At 46.8% G+C, this 18,286-nt stretch overlaps 2 long non-coding RNA genes across 4 annotated transcripts; one reads left to right on the top strand and one right to left on the bottom strand.

Moving 5' to 3' along the window:
- Positions 1 to 2,963: 2,963 nt before the first annotated feature.
- On the bottom strand, positions 2,964 to 17,815 carry LOC109117933. Of its 2 annotated transcripts, none has more exons than XR_002025241.2 (3): positions 17,735 to 17,815; positions 9,253 to 9,372; positions 2,964 to 3,266 (listed from the first exon to the last, which is right to left on the bottom strand). It is a non-coding gene; the product is annotated as an uncharacterized LOC109117933 (long non-coding RNA). The 2 variants fall into 2 exon arrangements; XR_002025240.1 differs by lacking the exon at positions 17,735 to 17,815 and adding an exon at positions 15,584 to 15,614.
- On the top strand, positions 10,654 to 13,374 carry LOC104860035. 2 transcript variants are annotated; one of them, XR_004516193.1, is made up of 4 exons: positions 10,654 to 10,680; positions 11,051 to 11,326; positions 12,908 to 13,019; positions 13,216 to 13,374. It is a non-coding gene; the product is annotated as an uncharacterized LOC104860035 (long non-coding RNA). The 2 variants fall into 2 exon arrangements; XR_779554.1 differs by having other exon boundaries at positions 12,908 to 13,374.
- Positions 17,816 to 18,286: the final 471 nt, after the last annotated feature.

Genomic DNA, 18,286 nt, shown 5'->3' on the forward strand with positions numbered 1-18,286 from the left:
CCGGTGACACGCTCATGTCCACAAATGTGTCTGAAGTAGCCATGCAGAGGTCCCTGCTTTATCCTTTCTGGGACTAACGCTCCAGATCTCTGTCAGGATGGGCTCTGTCATGAGTGACAGAGCCACTGTAACTTTACTGTTTTACTTTAGGATGGCTTAGATCTTAACAGTCTTTCAACTTCAGACTCTACAACTGCTTTTCAATTGTTCTAGTTAATGTGTTCACTCTAACGGGTGACAGATCTCCTTCTGAAGACCCACCCTTAACATCACCCGTGCATGACACACATGAACTCCTCCATCTATAGAGAACCTTTGGCTGTAAATAAGGAAAGGAGGAAATCTTGAAATAAGTGTTGGCTGGAAAAATCTCTCCACTTCTCAAGTCCATCTCATTTATAGTTGCTTCCTATTCATTCTGCTGTCCAGAGTCCCCTGTGAATTAAAAGAAGAAAGGTCCTATACTGTATACCTAAAATGTACCAATAAACGCAATAAGGAAAAAAAAAGAAGAAGAAAGGTCCCTATGATGCCTTTCTAGGGTTCTTTTGCAGGAGAGAGTGGTATTGCTTGCTTGTTTTTGGTCTTGTTTTGTTGGCTGTATATCCCTTGCCCACGGAGAGGATGGAAAAGGTAATAGTATAGACTGCTCAAAGATCAGATTACAGACAACAAATGAGTCTGGGGTCAGGTGAATGAAAACGAGCTAAACAGGAGCACCGAGGCAAGACTTTATTAGGGGAAGGAGCTGCCCGGCTGCCTCAAACAATGGCGAGAGAGAGGGAACCTTGTTGGGGTGAGGTTCATAAGGGTTTGGGAGAATATCATGTGTGCAAGCAGGTGATAGGTTGGTGCTAGCGATGAGGGTGGAACTGATTGGCAGGTTTGAAATTAGAGGCGGGAAGGACAGTCAGGCAGGAAAACTTTCTAGTGGGAAGCAGGCCGGGTGGGACAAGTTTCATTTTCCTATTGGGAGTTAATTTTGATTCCCTGACATGACTCACTTCTTGTGTGAGGGGCCATTTTGAATAAATAGGGCCATTTTCTTGGTGGGGGAACTCTACCATTCCAGACTCTTGCTACAGAATAGGGGCGGAGGTCACTTCTTCTGTAGCTGTTTCCTGCTGACAAGACACGTTGGTAAGGTGTTATGGTAAGGGTATTATATGGCACAGATGTGGTCTCCATGAGTACGGTCGTCCCCATCGGTGAGAGGCCTGTAACCAGCCACAATAAGTTCACCGACCGTCTGTTTGGTAAAGGCCCATGTATGTTCCTGTAAGAAATTTTAAAAACAGTGAAACAGGCAAGGTCCAAAAAGCAAAATTACGCAGAGGATGGTGAGGGGTCCCAGGAAAAGAAGAAGCCAAGGAAGCCATTGGTCAAAGTATCCTGGTAGAGACTGTAGTCAGTCTAGGTCTCATTTACATTTTTCTATGTTCTCCCTGAGCTCCTTTACTTGGTCCCCAGCGATACCAGATTGGTTTACAAAGTAACAACATTCTTCCCCTAATAGGAGGCATGCCCCCCACTTTCTGCTGCTATTATATCCAGAACTTGTCTGTTTTAGAGTACGGCAGCTGCTGGTGAATTGATTTGGGACTGTAGAGTGGCCAGGGAGTCAGCTACCTTTTCCATATCTTTATTTAGCTCTTGAGATAGTAGCAATAGAAGTGTGTTGATTGAGATTCTTGCAACCCCAGTGCCAATTTCCATCAGAACGCCAGCTCCCATTAAGAAGGGGAGTACAGAGGGCCAAGGATTTATCTCAGTGCTGCCACTGCCTGCCTCACAAGCACAAGCACAAGGTCCTGAGTTCGATCCCCAGTACCAAAAAAAATGGGAGGGAGTGCAGGAAGGGCGCACTTGTTAAGGTGATGGATGGGTAGCTGTTTTGAGGGCAAGATGTGCTGTAATAACTGAGTTTCTATATAAGTCATGAGGGGGGCTAAGGAAGGACACCTAGGTAAAAAAGAGAAAATGGGATTAAGGCTGTGAAAGGCTTGGGAGTCACAGATGTAAAACATACCCTTTGGGAGACAGGTTATGCCCGATGTGGAAATATGGATATCTTTAGCACAAGGAATTATATTGTTTTATGATGGATGAATTTACACAGGTCTAATTATCATATGTGGAGGGTTTTAATTGGGTTGCAAAGGAACCTAGTATTGTGATGTTTTTGGGAGCAGGGAGAGTCTAATTTATGGGAACCACTATGGGGACATATGGCTGGAATCGGGGTGCTAGGCACATCCAGCATTCAGTTTGCTTCCCTGTCAGGCTAAGCAAAGTGGTGTTGAAGAGGTACAGGAGCCTTTTATGTATCTTGACAGTGGTCTTTAGGGAGGACAGATCAATGTTCTTCTATGGGGGAGGTGTTTTAAGAGCTTCTCTTATGAGTTGTTTTTCCACCTCTTTTAGCTGTTGTTTTCATGTCTGATCTTGTACACCCTCCCCATCTGACATTCCCCAGTGGATGGTCAGTGTCCAGTGAGCCCATGAGCGCATCCGTGTCTGGCAACGATAAGTATCTGAGTTGGTAATTGTCCCCATAGGGTAGGTCTGGCCTCTGTGAGTGCGGAGTGATTTGGCACACAAATCGTGAGTGCATGGGGGTGTACGACACAAAGGTGCCTGCCCTGTGATATAGGGGCTTCATGCCCCCGCAGCCTGTGATCTATTACCCAGTGTGTGCCGGAGCACTCACAGTTAGGCATATAGTGGGGCAGTGTCTCTCCACTTGAGATGAAGGTGAGAAGGGAAATTATCAGCCTATAGGGCCTGCCAGTAAAAGGGCGTTATCAGGGGGTGAAGAATGGGGAGCATGAGGGAATGGCGATCAGTCCAGTCAGGAGGAGGAAAAGAAGAGGAGTCTGTGTATAGACCAGTCTGGGGCCAGAAGGAGAAGAGACCAATTGCCCGAGCGAGGGACAAGGCTGTGTAAATGGCTAGAAAGGCTGGACGGCAGGCTAGCACAGGGGTGAGTCGTGGAAATGAAGTGGGGTAGCATCCACCAACATAAGAGAAGAAATGTTAGCAAGCAGACCTCATCTGATGAGAAATCTGAAAAGGTGCCTCGAAAGCAGTGGTCTTCGGTCCACAGGAGGACCTCTTCGATCAAGTTACCTGGGGGAAGGGGGGCAAACCAATGAGGGTCCTGTTGTAGCTCAACGATGAAGTCAGAAAATCAAAACGTCAACTGTAGGAGGAGCACGGGATTATTTATTTCTCAGGAATACGAGTGAGCTTGATCTTGGTGGGTCCTGTCAGGAGGGAAGAAAATTTAGGTTTAGCCAGAGGCAGGTCGGACTTTGAGGAAAAGATACGTGAAGTAACGCACTTTATTCTGGACAGATGGAACCAGGATGTTTTTCCAACTTTGACTGCTATTAGGGGTGGTGAGGGCCACTTCTAGAAGGTCCCTCCCATCTAGGGGTAAGATCCCTGTGGCAAGGGTTTTGAGGTAAACTTGATCCCCAGGAACAACCTGTAGATGGCAGTGGTCAGTGGGGTATGGACTAGGTAGAAAATGATCGGCATGGGCTCTTACAAAGTGATGAGGGGAGTTGAGTGTAGGGAGATAATCAGCCAGTGGAGGAAAGGGTTCAGGAAGGTTTTTAGGAGAAAGGGTCTCCTGTACATAACCTCAAATGGGCTCAAATTGAGAGGCTTGCATGGTGTAGCTCTTAGTCAAGTGAGGGCTAGAGAGAGGCGCTCATTACATGGGGTTTGGAGCGCCAAGGTGAGCTTGGACAGGTGTGTTTTGATTAGCCCACTTGCTTTTTCTACCTTCCCAGAAGATTGGGGTCTATATGGCATGTGTAGTTTCCAGCCTATGTTAAGGGTTTGGGCCTCGAGTTGAGTAATGCGAAACACAAAAGCGGGCTCGTTAACAGACTGTGTGGAGCGAGGCAGCCTGAAACGGGGAATGATTTCTGAAAGAAGTACATGTGCAACTGGAGTAGCACCCTCTGATATGGTGGGGGAAGCCTCAACCAACCCTGAAAAGGTATCTACCTGTGTAAGGAGATAGAGTGACTTTGAGGGGGTGGGTATAATCAATCTGCCAGTTTTCTCCTGGGAGGTGGCCATAAGCCTGTTGGGTGGGAAAGGCATTTGGGCAGAGTCCACCCTGTGGACAGGTGACAGAGCAGACAGGGCACATGAGAGTTATTTGTTGGACACAGCGGGTTAGGGAGGGGTGATATAAAGAGGGCCAAATAAGATGGAGGAGGGATATGTGTCCAATGTGTAGGATATTATGTATATTCATCAGGATGGCAATAGTTTGTGAATCAGGGTGAACATGCTGACCCCTGTAAAGAAGCCAGTATCCCGATTGAGATGCACCCTGTTGGAGACATTTTGGTTTTTCTTGTGGTTCATACTAAGGAGTTATGGGTGTGATAGCCAATAATTGGGTGGCTGGAAGTGTCTGCAGGGCAGCTCTTTTTGCCTCTGCATCAGCTCTGTTGTTGCCTAAAGCAACAGGGTCATTAGAGGATTGATGTCCTTTGCAGTGGATAACTCCTACCCACGTGGGGAGTTGGGCCACTTCTACAAGTTTCAAGATGAGTGGACCATTTGTGATGGGTGGACAGGAATCCCCTCTCTTGCCAAATAGCTGTGGGAATGAAGAATGTGGAAAGCATATTTAGAGTCTGTGTAGCTAGCTATTGGCTATTCTGGAAGCTGCTAAGGTTAAAGCTTGAGTAAGGGCAATGAGCTCTGCCTTTTGTGAGGTCATCCCCCGGGGGACAACAGCACAGACTGCCCATCTGGGTCCTGAGGTCGTAATAAAGAGCTGCCATCTATGAACCAGGTATCGTCAGGGTTTAGGATGGAAGTGGTTAGATGTGAGGAAGTGTGGAAAGGAGATGATCAAGAGCCTTTGTACAGGAATGAGTGAAGTCATAGTTAGGGTCAGGTAGTGAGGAAGCCAGATTTAGTGGCCAGCAGAATTGTAGAGAGAGGTATGGGTTTTCTACGAATGTGGTATGGAATAGTTGGAGATGGGAGGGAGAAAGACTGGAGAGAGCTCTGCGTGTTAGGAGATCTTGTGGGTGGAGGAGGGACCTGACAGTTGTTGGTTGACCAAAGGCAAGGTTGGCACTTTCTTGGAACAGGAGATCAGTGTCCACCGGTGCCTGTAGGCAAGGGGGGCAGCCCCTGAGTGTTGGATCAAGCTGTTTGGAAAGATAGGCGACCAGTGCAATGGAGATCACTTTGTTTTGTCCTAGGACTCCGAAGTCAATCCCTCCTTCCCTCAGATATGCAGATAATGAAAGGAAAGCCTAGATCAGGAAGGGCTAGGGCAGGAGTGCAAAGAAGGGTAGTCTTGAGGGCTATAAAAGAGGGATAAACATCAAATAGGTCTAGAGGATCTAAGGAGTTTTTCTTTGTCAACTTTGGGTTTAGCCAAGAGCCCAAAGTTAAGAATCCAAAGGCGGAGGTAGCAAGCAAGGCCAAGGAACAGGAGGAGCTCTTCTCATGAAACCAGAGTGGGAAGGGCTTCATTAAAGTTTTTTTCTATCAAGGGTAATCTCACAATGTTGTGGAGAGAGAGAGACCCGAGGCAGGTGGTTGAAGGTTGGGAGAGTTGGACCTTGTTGGGAGAGATTTGATCCCCATGTGTGGCCAGGAAATTTAGGAGAACAGTGTGGGCCTGTGAGTTTTGTAAGGTGGGGCTGCGGAGGACCATATCATCAACATACTGAAGCAGGGTAGAGGCAAGATAGTCAATTGAGAGAGAGCAGAAGCAAGGGCCTGACCAAAGTGAGCACTGTCCCGGACGCCCTGCAGAAGCACAGTCCAGGTGTATTGTTGAGAGTGATGGGTATCTGGGTCTGTCCAAGTGAAGAGGAAGAGGTCTTCAGAGTCAGGGTGTAGAGGAATGATGAATAAGGCATCCTTGAGATCAACAGTGAAATGGGTTATGTCAGAGGGGATATGGGAGAAAAGGGTATATGGGTTTGGGACAACTGGGTATACAGGAAGAACAGTGTCATTGATGGTGCACAAGTCTTGAACAAGGTGGTAGGAACCATCATGTTAGATTACGGGAAGGATGGGGGTGTTATAGGGTGAATGTGTGAGGACAGAGGAGGCCATTTTGGAGAAGGTCTTGGATGAGGGCTTGAGTCCCTGTAAATGTTTAAGCACTATGGGGTATTAGGAAAATTGGTGAAAACGGAGGGGTCTTTAAGATGGATTTGGATTGGGTCATGATGGACAGCAAGTGAGGGTTGAGTGAGATCCCAGACTTTGGGGTCAACCAAAGAAGAAGGCAGGAGGAGAGGAGAGTCTGGCTCAACTTGTAATAAGAATAAATTAGCCAGTATAGAGGAAGCCTGGTAAAGAGTGACAGCAGCCTTAAATTTACTTAAGATGTTTTGCCCAAGGAGAGGCATGGGGCATGTTGGGAGGACCAGGAAGGCATGGGTAAAGGCTGTGTTATGAAGACAGCAGGTAAAAGGGCCTGTCATAAATGGCCTAGTGGGAATCCCATTGATACCTACTATGAGGGTTTGCGATGGAAGGGTCCATCCTGAGAAGTGGGGTAAGGCCAAACAAGAGGCCCCCACATCCAGTAGGAACGAGATAGGCTTGCCAGAGATGTAGATCATTACCCTAGGCTCACAAGTGATCTGTGTGGGGGCTGGCATCCCTGGCACTGTCAATTTTCAGGGGCCATTCCTAGAAGCTCTGGCAAAGTAGGCCCTTGATATGGAGGTGGGGGAAGAGTTGTCCCCTTCCCTCTCTGGTAAAGGGGACAATCAATCTTCCAATGGCCCTCCTGTTTGCAGGCCAGGTAAAGGCCAGAGGGCGGCCTAGGATTGGGGCAATTTTTTGCCCAGTGTCAAGTCTGGTTGCATTTAAAGCAAGTACCAGGGAGCACCTAAGCAGGTGATTTGTTTGTAGGCCCTTCTGATTTGGGGCCCCATCTTGAGCCATACAGGGCATCTGCAAACATCTGGTATTTATCCTTATCTCAGAGGGCCTTTTCCTGTTTTTCTAGTTCTTCCTAATTATTGTAGACCATGAAGGCCAGGTTAAGGAGATCACATTGACAAGCCAGGGGGCCTTCTTCAATCTTTTTGAGTTTTTTCCCGATATCTGGGGCTGACTGATATATAAAATGGTGTTAATGATGATCACGCCAGCCTGAGAGGTTGGGTCAATTTTGGTGCATTTCTGAAGGGCCTTAGTGTGATTCAACAGAAATTGCGCTGGACTTTCTTCTGGAGTTTGGGTTATCTCCCTGATTTTATAAAAGTTAACTGGTTTGTGGGCTGTTTTTTTAAGACCCTTGAAGAGGCAGAGGATCATATGATCTCTGTGTCCTGAATCTGCCTGACCTGATAGTCTCAATGGGGGTCTTCCCTGGGAACAGCCTGTGCTCCAACTAGCTTGGTATTATCTGTGGCATGGAGCTCATCTGCTGTTGCCTGGGCCACCATCCAAACTCTCTCCTTACCCTTGGGAAGAAGGGTAGAGGTTAGTAACATATATATACATGATATATATATCATGCCAGGTCAGTTCATAGGATGGAGTCAAATAACAGAATTCATTCTTTGATGTAGGTGTCAGGGTTGGAGGAGAAAGAACCAAGATGCTTTTCAATCTGAGATCAATAAGGGGGAAAGGAACATGAACTCTGACAATACCCTTTAGTCCCTGCAACCTCCCAGAGAGGCATCTATGAAGTGGGAGGGGCTGGAAGAGTCGGGTATCGGGATGAGGTGGGGGCTGGATGGTGAGAGCACGCAGGCAGGTGGTTTTTCGTGTGGGAATGAGGTCATTGTGGGGAGGGAGAGTGCAGCCGACAGCACGAAGGAAGAGGAAGAGATGGGGTTGTACAGTGGAGATAGAGCAAGAAGGGAGCGATCTGCCCGGTTCAAGGCCGACATATTGGGCTCTGGCCAGGGATTGGGGGTCGTGGGTGACAAGGTGTGGGCTAGGAGAATCTGAGAAGTGGCTCAAGACTGACAGAGGGAGGTGTGGGAGCGGAGGTAAGAGAAAGTCTGCACATGGGGGACTTCAGAGCATTTGCCGTTTCATCAACAAAAGTTGTAGAGGTCCTGAGGAACACTCGGGTCAAAGGCTCCATTTTCTGGCCATCGGGATTCATTGTCTAGTTTGTATTGTGGCCAAGCCTGGCTACAGTAGAAAATAAGGTGTTCGGGCCTGATGTCACCGGTGAGTCCAAGAGTTTTAAGATTAAACAGCAAAGCCGGGTGTAGTGTAGTGGCTCACACCTGTAATCCCAGCACTCGGGAGGCTGAGGCAGGAGGATCGCTGTGAGCTCAAGACCAGCCTGGGCTACATAGTGAGTTCCAGGTCAGTCTCAACTACATAGTGAGACCCTGTCTCAAAAAAAAAAAAAATGATTAAACAGCAATCATCCCAGCAGTGTTGACTGAGGAGGTTTAGATGGTGCAGCTCTGATGGCAAGGGAGGACCAGGCTTAGACGGTGAGTATCAGAAAGCTCCCAAGGAGAAGGGCAAAAGGAATGAGCATCCTCATCCCCTTTGACATCTCTGGGGAGAGAAGGAGAGGAACTGGGCTGACAGGGCGTGCCCCTGGGGCCGTGGTCCTGGCCCCCCACTGAGAGGAGTCCGTCTGACCTAGGATTTTTGAGAGAGGGACAGAGAACCTGAGAGAGAGAAGCTAATCTGAGTACTCACTCAGAAATTGGGGGCCAGTGTGGATGTGAGATGTCACCAACAGCAAAGGTGAAAGCTCCTGGTCAAGTGCTTATCTGGCAGGATCGAGAAAGAACAGCCAGGAGGCCAATGAACCGCAACTGGTAGGGGATCATCCTGAAATCCCAACTGTAGGCTTCCCAGGTTTTGGCACCAGAATGAAAGAAAACAAGCCGGAAGAGGCGCACCTGAGGAGAGGCTTTCTTGGAGGAAGGAGCTACCTGTATGTCTCAAACAATGGCAAGAGAGCAGACCCTGCTGGGGTAAAGTTTACAAGGGCTTGGGAGGCCATGTGCGTAAGCGGGTGACGAGGGTGGAACTGACTGGCAAGTTTGAACTTAGAGGCGGGAAGGAGGCAGGGTAGGGAAGTTTCATTTTCCTGTTGGGAGTTGGTTTAGATTCCCCGACATAACTCATTTCATGGAGGGGCCATTTTCTTGGTGGGGGAACTCTGCCATTATGTATATTCCATCCCACAGGCACCTACCATCCGCAACACTGTCTTTGTCACATCTTTCATCACAGGGACACAATACTCACCATGCAAAGGTTTGCTTTGGCTCATGATTCAGAAGATGCAGTCCATGGTCAGCAGGCTAGCACAGAAGTGGCATGGTGGAAGGCCCCGAGCAGAGGAAAACTCATATGGTGGGCTGGAAACTGACAGAGAAAGGAGGGGTTGGGGAGGAAGATACACAATTCCAGGTCCTGTCTCCATGACCCACCTTGAAGCAAGCCCCACCTCCTGAGAGTACATCCAGCTGGAGCGTCCCTGTGATCCAGTCACCTTCCAGAAACCCCACCTCTGAACACAGGCCTTTGCAGGATGTTCATAGCCACATGGCCTCAAGCAGACAGTCAGTCTCCTGAAAACTTTAATGTTCACACACCAAACTGTAAAGAGGGGAAAGCTTATCGCGGACCTTGAATGAGAGTTGAAGCCTCTTCCTACAACTTGTGTACTTCCTCTGAGGCAGAACCTGGGGTGCCTGCCACAACACTGAAGTGATCAAATGCTCTGGCAATTGAGATGCGAGGGTGCACAGAGGGAAATTTTACCCTGCAATGAGTGCAGTTTCACAGCCACACTGGTCATCTAACTGTCATTCCTACTTATCTCTACACCTCCATAAACTCAGTGCTTGCCTAATGTCTGACTTCTTAATTTTCCTTTTTCTTTTTTTAATTTTGAGAGGGAGCCTTGCTATGTCATTCAGGCTGGCCTTGAACTCATTATGTAGCCCAGGCTGACCTCAGATCGGCAGCAATCCTCCTGCCTCAGCCTCTGGAATGCTGGGATTATGTGTATGCTCAACCATATCCAACTTGACATCTTCATTTTCAAATAGGAACAGTCTGAACAAGAACAAAAAAAGTCACAACTGTGCTTTCCTTTGATTTTTACTTACTCACACAATATAGTATTAGTATTGAGGAAAGATGCTGATTTTGTGGAGCTTCCAAGCTCTCAGGCTCCTTCAGCCTGACTCTCTGGATTGCATTAAAGATGTAATAGATGCTTAGAAACATCTAATGGACAGAGCGTGTCACAAAGCCTTGTATAAATTGTATTTGGGGAACTTGGAATATATTTCCCCATAGGAAAATCGTATTGTGCTTTTTAAAGGCATGACTAATGAAGAAATAAATGGATAATAAAGTTCTCAGTCCAGCACACAAAAGCCTGTTGTTCATCTTTAACCCATAATGTACTAAAGTGTAATGCTATTATTGCTATTTAAAAGACATTTGGTTCTCAGCACTAAATATTTTTATAGGAAGACACCTTTGTTTGTGTGTGTGTGTGTGTGTGGTGGTTGTGATGGTGTTGATAACCATGTTTGAATCCAGGGCCTTCTTCATCCTCAGGTTTCTTTTATTTTTTTGAGATGGTCTTGCTGAGTTGCCCAGGCTGGGCTTCAACTTGGGATCTTCCTGCCCTGGCCTCTCAGAGTGCTGAGATTACAGGTATGTGCCACCATACCTGGCTAGAAGACATATTTTTCCAAGTGGAGACACTGCCAATGCCTAAGCAGGGTAAGGAAATGCACAAGCCTCAAATATGTGGAGTTGTGTAGGAGGTACTTTTTTACCCATGAGCCCATTCTGTTTTCAGGACAGCCCTTTCTGGAAAGCATGAAAGACATTGACTAGCAACATGGTTAATGATGTTTAGAATTATCATTATGCTCAAATACATACAGGGAATAAAGGGCAGAGATAGAATTTAACCCAGGTTTGTTCCAACCTATGCCCTTTCTACTAAGCTTAGTTACCTTTCTAGATTTATAGTGCAAATATGCTGAATTGAGAACCATTTGTCCCCCTTGATCCCCAGGCTGTAGTAAGAGCTGAGGTGGATGAAGACAGGTCCTCTAGAGCAACGATCCCAATGATCCTGACCAAGCATCAGAACACCGGGCAGGTCTTTAACCGGAGGGCTGCCTCCACTGTTGATGTAGTTCATCCAGCAGGTCTGGGCGGTGCCGAAAATCTGCATCTCTGACAGATTCCCAGCTGATGCTGACACTGCTGCTTTAGGGACCTTGGCAGGGCTCCTCAGTGAGTCACTGAAAGAAACAGCCTCTCCTTACCTCTGGGACTTTCACAGCAGGTAACAAGGGCAGAAATTCACTTCATCTGTAATTACGATTAGGTCCTTAAGAGAGCTCACAGGTGAGTTCAGAGCCACAGGGAACCAACATGGAAAGGAAGTCAAGGTTCGCAGCCAGGCTGCCCTAGACGCACAGATTCCATTTTCTCCAAAGATACAAACAACATGGGAAATCAGCAGGGAATGCCTAGTCTTGCAGATAGAAGCAATAATTACCCAGGCAGGAGCATGATGACTCCAAAACACTTAGGCTTCCCCCATCTTTCCCCAGTGCCTACAAAGAGGCTAATCAACCAACATAGATTTATTGAATTTTTGCATTGTTCCCAAAAAGGAGTGGAGAAAAGCACGGAGCCTGGCTCTGGAACTCCGACAAATGGCAGTGAGGTCTCATCGCTGTGTCTCTTGAGGAAGAAAGCTTGCCCCAAAGGGGAATCTTCAAATACGTAAAACTACTCAAATTTTACTTATTTGAGCTAAATTTTTTTATTTTTAAAAAGTCCATGTGAAATCTATACTATCCTATGATTTTTTTTTAACAGCATCAAAGTTTTATTAAAGGTAGGAAAAGAAACAGGCAGAGCAAGTTTGGGCCAAGTAAAAGCAGGAAAAGGAGAACACCCTTCAGTGTGAGGGTGGGCCATGTGCAAGAGAGGACACAGGGGCCCATCCTATGATTTTTAAACAAGGAACATAAAGAATAATTTAGATTTGTCTAGGCTGAGAGTATAGCCAGTAAGAGAGTAGGTCTCTAGGATGCACAAGGCCCTGAATTTATTTCCCAACACCGCAAAAAAAAGAAAGAAAAGGGCCAGAGATTTAGCTCAGAGGTTCCGCTGCCTGCCTTGCAAACACAAGGACCCAAGCTCAATCTCCAGTACAAAAAAGAAAAGAAAAGAAAGAAAGAATCTTGCCCTCGTGATTCTAGATCATTGATGGCAAACCTTCCAAGACCGAGGGCCCAAACTACCACCTAAAACCCACCTCTTTATCCCAAAGTGACAAAACTGCAATTAAATCCAAAGGCTGAGGTTTTAGTTTTAAAAAACCAACTGTTACCCAGTGCTCTGCTGCTGGTATGACTTGGCTCATGTGCCGACAGAGGGCTCTGCGTGCCTGCTGCTGCACATATGCCACAGGTTCGCCATCAATATTGCAGGTGACCATTATGTACATCTACTCTGACAACATTAAGTAATGACACAGACGTGGAGGGGGTATGTTGCTGTTTGTCCCTACATTAATAGGCTTCAAGCCTAGACTTAATATATGAGTTTTTTCCATCCTTTATCAATTGTCACCTGATTTCTGCCTTTGTCAATCCAACTTTTTTTTTTCTTTTTTGCAGTCCTTGGGATTTACCCAAGGTGTTGCAGTGAATTACATCCCCATACTTTCTTCTATTTTTTTATTCTGATATCGACTCTAGCCAGGTCATTAAGTTGCCCAGGCTGGGTTCAAATTTATGGTCCTCCTGCCTCAGCCTCTCAGAGCACTGGAATTATAGGCCTGAGCCACCACACCCAACCTTGGCCCAACTTCTAACATCTCTACCTCTTATTTATGTTCTCTCTGCTACAGATTAGAAATTCCACAGTCTGGAAGCTCTGAGCCTAAGAAGAAACAACTCGGGGAAACACCATGCCTACAAATCAGGCTCAGCATTGGGGCTGCAGACTTTCAAGTATGCCAGGTGATTCTGGTGCCCTGGTCCTGGAACCATACTTTGAGAACGCCTTAGGTGGTCCCTCGGGAGTCCTGTTGACAAATACAATCTCCTCTTCCTCCTCCCAGTTGTTCCCTTGGCCACGTTACCAGCTTCCAAGCACACTTTCACTTTGAAGGGATATTTGGTGGAATTCTCCCAACTCTTTCTTTTCTCCTTCTAGACCCATTTTCATCTTCTGAAATTGTCTGAGTAACTAGCATAAGATCATATGCTCTAAAGGATCATATTTCCTGCCCCAAAATGCGGGTCACTGCTGGGCATCGTGGCACAGGCTATAATACCAGCTCTTAGGAGGCAGAGGCAGGAGGATTGCCATGCTCAAGGCCAACCTGAGTTATATAGTGAGACCCTGTCTCAAAAAAAATGTGGGTCACTTATCTAGTAAATGAGTAAATAAAGGTTGAGCAAACACATGGAAATAACTGAGCATCTGTCTTAGTTACTTTTCTCTCACTGCTGAGACAAAATACCTGACACCCAAAGTCAAAGGGAGAGAAATTTATTTAGCTTGATAGTTTGTAGAGGTTTCAGTCCATGATCATCTGACCACAAGGTCATGTGGCTAGGCAGAGGGGCATCGAAGAAAAGAGACACTTCATGGCAACCAGAAGATAGCAGAATCAAGTACAGGGGAAAACAAGCCTCTTTCTGTCCCTGGTATCCAGGCTATCAGGATTGTGCCAAATCATCAGTGAACTGAGTTAGCAATCACCCTTAACCAGAGCATCACACACTCTAGATTCAGCCACCTCTGAAAAAGCCCCACCTGTGACTATATGAGGCTTTCAGGGACATCTAGACACAAACCACAACATTCCACCCCTGGCCCGCTAAGATTCATGTGCATTCCTTTACGTAAAAAAACATTTAGTCCATCTCTAAGAGTTGCCAAAGTCCTAACAGTTTCAGCATTGCTGAAAACTCCAGGTCTCAAGTCTCCTCTGAGAAGGAGGCCAACTGTTAGCTGTGAGCCCCTGTACAAACGAAAAGAAAGTTAAACACTTCCAACATGCAATGGCACAAGATAAACATTCCTGTTCCAAAACGTACAAATAGGGTATACAAAGGAATGGGACCAAAGCAAGTCCAAAATCCAGCAGGGCAGACACTAAGTCTTGTAGTTCCATGTGGAGCACCCAAGGCAATCTGTGGCAGGATGTGGACTCCAAAGAGTTTGGGTGACTCTGCCACTGTGACATTTCTGATGGCACCACTTCCAGTGGTGGTAGCTCCCATGGCTTCTTTCTGGGTCCAGCTCTGCTCCTTCCTTGCAGTTTTCCTCAAAGGATCCACTCTTCTGACTTCTCCAAATTTCTGGGAGCTCAATGCACCTTTAGCTTCACACACTGCCCTGGCCTCCCAGGCCTCCTTCTGAAGTCTGGGTGGAAACCTTCCTGAGCCCACAATTAGTGCATTCTGCATGCACCTAATACCAGCACCATGTGGATGATGCCAAGTTCTGCTGCCAGCTGAAGCAGTAGCCAAACCTCCTTCTCCCTTGGCTGTAGGGGTCCAGTGCCTATGAATGAAATCCCAAAGAACAACTTCCCTAGGCTGCCGCCGTGGTGCTCTGGGGCTCTCTTCCCAAAGTCTTTCACCTTTCCAACCTTGGGCTACGGAGGCAGGAGTCCTGTTGGTTCTTGTGATGTCCTCAGGCCATCTTTTCTCTTGTCATCTTCTGAAATACTTGTCTTTTCCTTGCTAGTCATTTCAGCAACCAATTTCTTCTCTGTTCCATCTTTACAGGCCACAACTTTACTGAAGCTTCCTTTCTGGCCAAACTCTCAGTGTTTCAAGTTGTTCTGCTGTGCTCTTTGCTCTTGATTCTCAGCATTAAGTCTAGCTAAAAACCCACAGCAGTTGCCATGCCACCGCCTCACAATTAGACTGCCTTGAAATTTCTTCTACGAGACTAATTAGCCCATTGCCCTTAACCTCAGTCTCAGGCAATGTCTCTGCAAATAAACAAAATGCAGACAAACTTGCCAAGGCAAGCCCAGCATCCAGTGCCATCCCAGCAGAACCTCCTGAGCCTGGTCTTTACTAGCTCTCTGATCTTCTGAGCATTCACCAGACTCTCCCATAAAATACAGCCTAAGGTGTTTCAGCTCTATTTTTTCAGCCAGTATCTCCACACCTTTCCAAACTCTTCCCATAAGCCATTTCCAAAGCCTCCTGAACACATGGCCAGGTATAGTCACAGCAAGGACTCAACTTCCTGGTACCAAATGTCTGTGTTAGTTACTTTTCTCTTGTTGCTGAGATAAAATACCTCACAACCAAAGTTAAAAGGAGAGAGATTTATTTAGTTCACAGTCGGTAGAGGTTTCAGTCCATAATCGGCTGGCTACAAGGCAGGGTGGCTTGGCAGAGGGGCACCACAGAAGAGAAACAGTTCATGGCAGGCAGAAGATAGCAGAAGCAAGCAAGCAAGGGAACGACAAGCCTTTTTCTTTCCCTTATGTTGTATCCAGGGTACTGGGATTAGGGTGGTGCCAAACCAGTGCACTGATTTATTAATCACTTACCCTTAATCTCAGCATCACACACTTTAGATCCAGCTGCCTTTGAAAAAGCTCCACCTCTGACCACATGAGGCTTTTTTGGAGGGGGGCACCTAGACACAAACCATAATAGCATCCTTATCAGGCAGGAACTATTTAGGTGCTTTCATTTTTTGTCTCCTATAATCTTCATATTCTGAACTGTGGAGCAGAGAGCAAATGGACCCACTCCTACAAGGTCCTATCTCCTACTCGGTATCACGGGGATTCAAGTAAGGCCAACATGCTTTCCGTTAGATTACAGTTTCTGCACCATTGAGAGCAAAATGAATAACGGGGTGCAAGGAAAGAGGGCAATTCAGTTTTAAAAAGACCAACCCATTAACAAGCATAGGGAGGACTCCCAGCTCACACCTGCACCCAGGCAAGACTGAGCCCTTCCTGCTGCACACGGATAGGCTCAGAATCCTTTCCCACCCAGTCTTCCTACTGACCAGAACTAACCAGTTAGAAAAAGCACGGAGAACAAACCCATGCATTTTGGCTTCTCTTACTTGGAAACCCCATTTGGTAGTCTCCCACTTGGAACATTCCACCAAGAAAGGGGGAAATCAGAGGGAACTGAAAAGGCACAGATGTAATGTTGGCGAAAGCAGACATTCAGTAGAACTGACAAATTATACCTTATCCAAGTCCACGGGTTCTCAATTTGACATCTGGGGGTACTTGGGGGTGCCACTGGCATCTAGACAATAGAGTCCAGAGCTGCTGTTAGACATCCCATAATGCACAGGTCACTATGCCTTCCCCACAGCATATGCAGCCTTGCCTGACACGGTGGCACATATGCCTAGAATCCCAGCTACTCAAAAGGCTGAGGCAAGAGGATCACAAGTTCAAGGCCAGCCTGGGCAACTTAGCATGACCCTGACTCAAATAAAAAAAAAAAAATTTTTTTTTGAAGGGCCAGGGATGTAGCTCAGTGGCCAAGCACTTCCTACCATGTCTGAGGTCCTGGGTTCCATCCCCAGCGCTGGGAGTGGAGGGTGAGGGGAAGCAAGGAAGAAGAATGTGCAGCCCAGAGTGTCAACAGGCTACAGTGGAGAAATTTTGTCCCAGTTCGCAGGCACCAATAAAGCAGGGAGCAGATCGTAGATCCTGCCCACATATGCCACCTCTCTAGCACACTGGTAAAATAAAGTTGAGGGAACCTCAACCCAGGCACAGGGTCTAAGTTTGGTTTGAAGGTCGCACTGGTACAGCTGGCTGCAGTGTCCTATTGTCTCCTGCAGTCAGAGGCCCTGAGGAAGCATGGATTTTGTGCACAAATCCTGCACTGACAGAGCCTTTGGATTTACTCCCTGGGTTTCCTCTCCAACCAATGACAACAGTAAAGCACTTTTACAGGACAAGAGAAAGTGACCCAAGAAGACTAGAGTAGACTGAGTTCTGCAAGGAAGTCTCCTCCCTTCAAGGCCAGACTGGTTCTGCCAATTCTGGCCAATGTTCTCTCAATCTTTTTGTTCCTGGTATTAAAGGACCTCACTCTGCTATGCACAATGTCTGGAGCACCAATATCAGCACCACTTGGCATCCAACTTCTAACTATAAACCATTTTAAAGGATCCCCCAAATGATTTGTGGGCACATTAACGTTGGAGAAGCATTGCTCTAGGGCAAAATAAAACTGCAAAGCCAACAGCTGCAAAACAGATGTATAGCCAGTCACGTGGGCTAACACATGACATGGGGGGAGGGATTTATGACCCTCCGTGGACGGTAGCTTGCAATATAGAAAAAAGAATTGGAAGGAATATGTGAAAAAAAGAAAAGTAAATGCCATATGACAGCTTCTTAATTGCCCTAAAGGGATCCGCCTTGGGGTAGAGGAAATGTAGCTCCCAGCACTTGAAAACTACCCAATTACAGCTCCCCACTTTGTGTGGGTTTTTTTTTTCAATAAGGAACAAAGAATGTATTCTGATCCTCTATGAAATACAGAGAGATCTTGATCAGTATTTTCAACCCAGCATTTCGCAATAACCAGATTTTATAATTAGAAACAAAGTCAATATTATGTTTATAAATAACTCAGAAAACGGGTTTGAGGAGAATGGGTTGGGTTCAACTTCAGGTCCACTCTCCATTTATTCAACTTGACTTGGTTTCACTTACTCAACAAACACTGGATCTCCAACTGGCAAAGAATTTCAAGAAGCACAGCGAGAAAGCTTCCAGAGTTCAAGTGCCACGGGCCTTCCCTGGAAATTAAGACAGAAAGGTGAGTGGTCCTGAGGAGAGGGTGGGGTTCAGGATGCTCTAGGTTAAGCTGCCAGGCATGGTGATGCACGCCTGTCATCTCATCACTATGGGAGGCTGAGGCAGGGGGATTGCAAATTCGAACCCAGCCTGGGCAATTTAGGGATTTCACGAGACCCTGTTTCAAAATTTAGCAACAAAGAACTGAGGATTTGGCTTGGTGAGAAGGCCCTGGGTTCAATCACGGTGGGGGCAGGGAGGTTTGAAGGAAAAGAAGGGCTCACTGGGAGTCCAACCTGGTCCTGAATTCTGGACCCTAGCTGCATAGGGCTCAACTCCAGCCTGACTCACGACTCTCCCTGGAGAAGGTTTTCAGAGGACGTTGCCTCGCAGTCCGGTGGAGGCCTAGTTTAGGATGAACCAGTCCCCAGCGGTCTGAAGGCGCAGGAGCGCATTCTCAGAATGGCC

This window comes from Fukomys damarensis, unplaced genomic scaffold (genome assembly GCF_012274545.1).
Source record: "Fukomys damarensis isolate Sample0158 unplaced genomic scaffold, DMR_v1.0_HiC HiC_scaffold_7, whole genome shotgun sequence".
In the NCBI taxonomy this organism is placed as follows: domain Eukaryota; kingdom Metazoa; phylum Chordata; class Mammalia; order Rodentia; family Bathyergidae; genus Fukomys; species Fukomys damarensis.